The sequence below is a fragment of the Poecilia reticulata genome, chromosome 23 (assembly GCF_904066995.2).
Source record: "Poecilia reticulata chromosome 23, P_reticulata-male-v2, whole genome shotgun sequence".
Lineage (NCBI taxonomy): Eukaryota > Metazoa > Chordata > Actinopteri > Cyprinodontiformes > Poeciliidae > Poecilia > Poecilia reticulata.
In genome coordinates, this window is record NC_088852.1 from 14,718,462 (window position 1) to 14,724,461 (window position 6,000).

The following is a 6,000-nucleotide window of genomic DNA, read 5'->3' on the forward strand; positions in this document are numbered from 1 at the left end:
TTTTACTTTTGCGAAATGTACCAACTCTAAACTTCTTGTATCTAGGTAAGCAGTATTTTGAAAGAGCTTATGTTTGACAAACTATATAACTTGGTAATTTGGTGTTAAGAGATAGGCAGGTTTTTTTCTGGTCACGAACTGCCATGAAGTACAAATCAAGATTTTTACTTTTGTGTTGAATGTGTGTTTTGTCATCATATTTATCACTAATGACAAAAAAAAAAAAAACTGTTCTGCAAAATTTACCAACTGGACAATTCTTGTTAAGTAGTGTAAGATAAGTAGTATTTCAAAACAGCAGAAGAAATCTTATGTTATGCTGCGTGGATGGCATCAAGCTGTACGCCAAGAGTGAGAGAGACATCGACTCACTGAACCACACCACCAGGATCTACAGCGCTGACATTGGGATTGACATTTGGACTAGAGAAGTGTGGTCGGATGGTTACAAAGAGAGGGAAGGTCATCCACACAGAAGGGGTCTCACTCAGAAGGAACAATAGCAGACATTGAGGACAGTTACAAATACCTAGGAATACCACAAGCAAATGGCAACCTGAATGAGGTCACAAGGAAAGGAGCCACAGCCAACGAATAAGGCAAGTCCTGAGAAACCAGCTCAATGACAAAAACAAGATCCATGCTATAAACAGCTACGCCTTACCAGCAATCAGATACCGGAATAATTAGCTGGACAAAGGAGGAGATAAACACCACGGATGTTAAGACACTCGGAAACTACTAACCATGCGTGGAGTGTTCCACCCCAAATCCAGCACCCTGACTAAACACGAGCCGCAAAGAAGGTAAATAAGGCAGGTGATTCCTTGAGTTTTGGTTTTCTAAACTGAGGGAACCAAACCTTTAGAGAATCCTAAAGACCTTTATCGGAAATAAAAGCCCCTCCTAGAGGATTACGAGGCAGAGCGACCACAAAGCTGATTTGTTGGATTCTGTCAAGCCGTTTGCAGTCTAAAGAGGATATCCCACCCAATTCAATTCAAGAAGAACGGGTCTAAGTGGTTCCAGAACGCAATCTCTTCCTCAGGGTGAATTGTTTGGAATAAAATGCTGAACATAAATCTTTTGTTGATAAATTACAGGCCTTAATATGTTTAATTTTTCTTTTGTGTGTTTGAATAAATTTTTTTTTTCTTAAAAGGATCAATCAATTAATACATTTTATTTATAAGGGACCCTTTCATACTAAAAGCAGCTCTCAGAGCTGTACCAACAATTAGCCCTCAGGTTTCTCTGACAAACTATTCCACAAACAGGAGCCATAATACTGGATGGATAATAAATGACTAAAACTATATGATCACGTAAAAGGTTAAAATAAGATTCATAAATATAAATGTATATGTATAGAAAACAACAAGGAAAATGACAAAAACAAACCCTAATCAATTTTGATTAGCTTTTTCTCTTTCCCTCTGTCTGAGCCTCGCGCGGTGCTTCTGACCTCTGACCTCAACTCCTCAAACCTGTCCTCCCATGGACCAGATGATGTCCCTCCTACAAAACCAGTCGATAAAAATGATCGAGAAGATCTGGAGGATCAAGAAGACAAAAAAGACCTCCATCACCTTCAGGAGACAATTCAGTCTCCTGTTGGGCCTTTGGGCTGAAAACTGTGTGAGACTGAGCTTTAACAACCTCCGCTGGTCTGCTGTCCAGTATCAGCGTAGAGGAAGAAAAGCTAAACATGCTTCGGAGCTGTGAGAGAAGAAGACTCTGAAGTGTTGTGGACAACATGGACATTTCCTGAGGGACGATCTGGACAACCCAAAGATCCAACGCCAAAATCAGTTGGACTGACAGGAAGCCGGAGGAGAGAGACGGGGGAGGATTTGGCTGCAGCAACGCCGAGACCAAGTGGGAGAGAGGGGCGAGAAGGAAGGAACAACATGAATCCACATCTGTAACGTCCATCTAGATCACAACTTTAAATCTGACACAGCAGCAGAGTGAGCAGCAAAACTTCACTCTACCAAGTATCAAGTACTTCAACTTTTGACACCAAAGAGGACAACGTCCAGAGCAACAGCTAGTTTAGATGTTTCTGAAAGGCTCTCACCTCAAAGAACTATTGCTGGTCCACTGGCGAGTGACCGAAGAGCAGGGTGAAGATTTACACTGTCCTGTTATCCTTAAATATGCATTTAAAAGAGAAAATCAACTTCAGAAATTACTTGGTTTTTCATATGTTTAATTTTGACCAGACATGATGAAATCAGATGTTGCCTGGTTGTTTATAACTTGGGTTTATTTAGAATCAAAGAGGATGAAGATCACTTTGAAACTGTTTTGTTTTAATTTGAAGTGTCGGCATTAGAATCAGACGGGGCAACATCAAAATTTTACTTGTTGATTATAATATAACGTGGGTCATATTAAAATCAAAGAGGATGAGATTATATTACATTTTAATTAGATTTTCATAAGAAGATGACTTAATATCACCTAAACTTTAAATTTAGGATTTAAAATTAGTGTAAAACCTACATTTTCATTAACATAAGGAGCAACATAAAATGAAATTATTCACAATTAACATGTTAGGGAGGTCTAAGGATTGAAATGCATGTACTTATTTTGCAGGGAAGAATTTGGGATTAAAATAATTTATTTAAGCAATTGGAAATATTACTTAGAAAACGGTTTGGTATTCCGCTGGTACTTTTCTTCCAAATACACCATTTCAAATTCCTCCTTTCAAAGTTTTGTGAAAGATGACAAAACATATAGTGGACCGTCTCCCTGGCAAGGAGAGGTTGCAGTGTAACTTTTCCTACCTAACAGAAGTGAAACAATAAAGGGATGAATGGATGAATGCCAGTAGGTTTTTCATATCCTGCGTATATGTTTTTGTTTCATCATACAGAATAATGTTTCAATGACTGAATGAATATGTAATGTCTTAAAATGTATGGGATAATTTTTCACTTCTCACCATAAAAATCGTAGAAATGTCCTTTTATATAATACTCATGTTGTCTCTGCCTGGCAGAGCTTTCCATCCAGAATTGCTTCATGATTGATCGTCCTACTCTGTATTGTGCACAATTCATAAATAAACCTGATTGAGTGATTTTACCTGAACAGTGGTTAGTAATAGTTTTTTTCCACAACAATGGACAAAAACATTAAAGGCTCTCAAGTAAAAGGCGTGGCAGTTTTAGCTAATGTTGGACCCATGAGCCCATGCTAACATTAGCATATTAACCTGCAAAGACTTTAATGCGTCATCTTTTTAAAGAAAAATCAACCTGTCACCATATATGCGAGTAATAAAGGCATACATGACTATTATTCACCAAGGAAAAAATTTCTTTAGTAAGGCAAATTACAGTATAGGTGGTCTTATACATCAGCAAGTATAAACTGACACATTGTAGATTACAACATAACTCATATGATTTGGATCTATAAGTTATTTGCAAAACACTATTAAAAAAAAAACAAAAAAAGAAAAAAATCTTTGGGGCGCCCCAAAAATTGGAACCCTGAGCTGCTGCCCCTTTAAGCTTGTTCTAAAGTCTGCTTGCCAAAAACATTTTAATGTAAAAATAATAATACCCTCACATATTTCATAACATATTTAAAGACACCTTATCCTACATTTAATAGCCAGTCGTGGTTGAGATGAATTTGCCTCGGCTTTTGAACTCTGATGCAATATTCATGTCACAAATTTGGTATTTTGGATTTTCAGCAGCTGGCAAATCCCGCCTCCCCCGTCTGTTTCCAGGCACAGAATTAGAATTGAAGAAGGTCGAGAGAGGTGAAGGGGAGTCTCCAAAAATACAAATAAATAAATAAATTAAAACACACTCCCCAGCTTTGGCTGTTTTTTTACATCGCCTTGGCACGTTTGTGACTGTATCCATGACAACTGGAGTAAAGATAGCCGGGATGTATCGCGGAGGATGCAGCGTGGCTGATTGCTGGATGGGAACCGGAGGATGGGCAGCGAGGGCAGGATCATCTCCAACCAAACCTGGAGGAGAAATCAACGGAGGACAAATCCAGCTTCTGGTTTTAGAGATTTCTTTATCTTTTCCCTCCTTCTAGGGAACTTAATTTGCAACCTTCACCCTTTAAAATAGATTTGTCACTTAGATCAATATAACCAATCATCACCTGGTTATCAGAACATAACAACCAAATTGTTTTCAGTAACGACAAAATAAAGTCAAATTTAGCACTGATGTTCTTGAACAGCATATAAAATAATTTAGCTTTCCAGTTGAAATACTTTAACTAAAGTAGTAACACACAACTAAACTACTAAGTAAAAATTAAATTAAACTACCGTAAAATAAAACATTTTTTTGTTCCACCTCATTTCCTGAACTTTTGAACCGACTTCCTGCTTCCTCATTTCCTTGTGTTGTACTCATTATCCCGCTGTTTGTTATTTATTCATTTTCAAGTTCCACAGTTACAGATTTTGCTCATTGTATTTTTTATTGGTTCTCATCATAAAAAGTTTGTGTTTTAAATTCTGGAACTTTGCGTCAGTAAAAGTATTGGGTTTCTTTACAGTGAAAAAATACAAATAAACGTGGAGGAACCCTGCATGCATAATTCTTGTTTACGTGTCGTTCCTTGTAAACATTCTGCTTCACTGAAGTTCGGCAGTGATTCACTTTGCGTTCCCCGCTGTGAGAGTGAGAGCCCTGTAAGTGCTGCGCTCACATTTTCACTCTGAACGCTGAATTCTCTGCTCAGGGAGGCGTTCTCCTTCGTCTCTGCATGCAAAACAAGAATTTCAACGGAACACAGGAGAGGGCTGTCTGCGTCTCAACACGAGCAACCTGGAGGTGGTGGTGTGTTAAAGCGTTGGGCAAGGCCACATGTCACACTTATTTATGTTTCACCACTGAGATCAGAAGGAAAGACTCAAACAGAGCGACACAGATCGAGGGTTAGGGTTGGATTGTATGCAGTTTCTTTTTGATAAATGGAATTAGTTTATTTACATTTTTGCTAACATAAATCACATATGCGGTTCCTCAAGGATGTGATCTCAGAATACTTGTATTCAATATCTAAATGTACCTAAAGCTCAGATAGCAGAGTGTACTTTTTTTAAGGGAGTTTATCAAACTATTTGATCAGTTCTCATTTCATTTCTTATTTTCACATAATACATTTTTAGGCAATTTAATCCGTTTGTTTTCAGTGCAATTCTTCATGAGTGTACATCTCTGTTTAAATTATCTGTTGCATGAATGGTGCAATACAGGTAATTTCTTCTTTAATCTTTCAATCTTTGTGGGGTTTCTTTGTTGGGCCTTTTCATTCCCAGAAGTTGATGTCTGTTTACGACGAAATAATTCAAAGCAACTTAAAAATATTGTCAGCTGGAGCAATGCCATAGGAAACGGGGACAAAATTACAAATGATTGCAAAAAACATTGTTTTTAACCCTTGTGCGTGCGAAGACTGAGGCAAATCATACAAGTGATATGGATGTGGGGTCGGTTGGACCCCATTTGTAAACACAGGGGTTAATGTTACTGATTAGAATAGACTATAACAAAAGTTTCTCAGGCGACGTGTTTCTACATGACGATGTTGAACTTACCTTTTTCCTTCAACAGGGACTTACCTTGTTTGCTAGCTCTCCGACAGACTTGATATAAGACGCTTATTTTGACCATGTTAGCATTTAGGTATTGGTAACTGTTCCACTAGAATTACTAGCACTACCTTTTATTTAGTTTCAAAACAAACTAAATAAAAAATGACAAAATTTGGCTTATAAAACAAGGGGGAATTGATAACCCATAAGATATACTGACATAAGACAAATTTTGCGGTGTCTTATGTCATGAATTGATTTTTACAGTTAGCAAGGGATGATGCTAACTTTCGTTAGCATCTTTGCTAACTAAGGTTAGTTAGCAGCTGACTGTATTTCATTATTTTTTATTAATAATTGTAAAGAAGACAAAAACAGTGACACAAATCAATAAAGAGATCAACAAG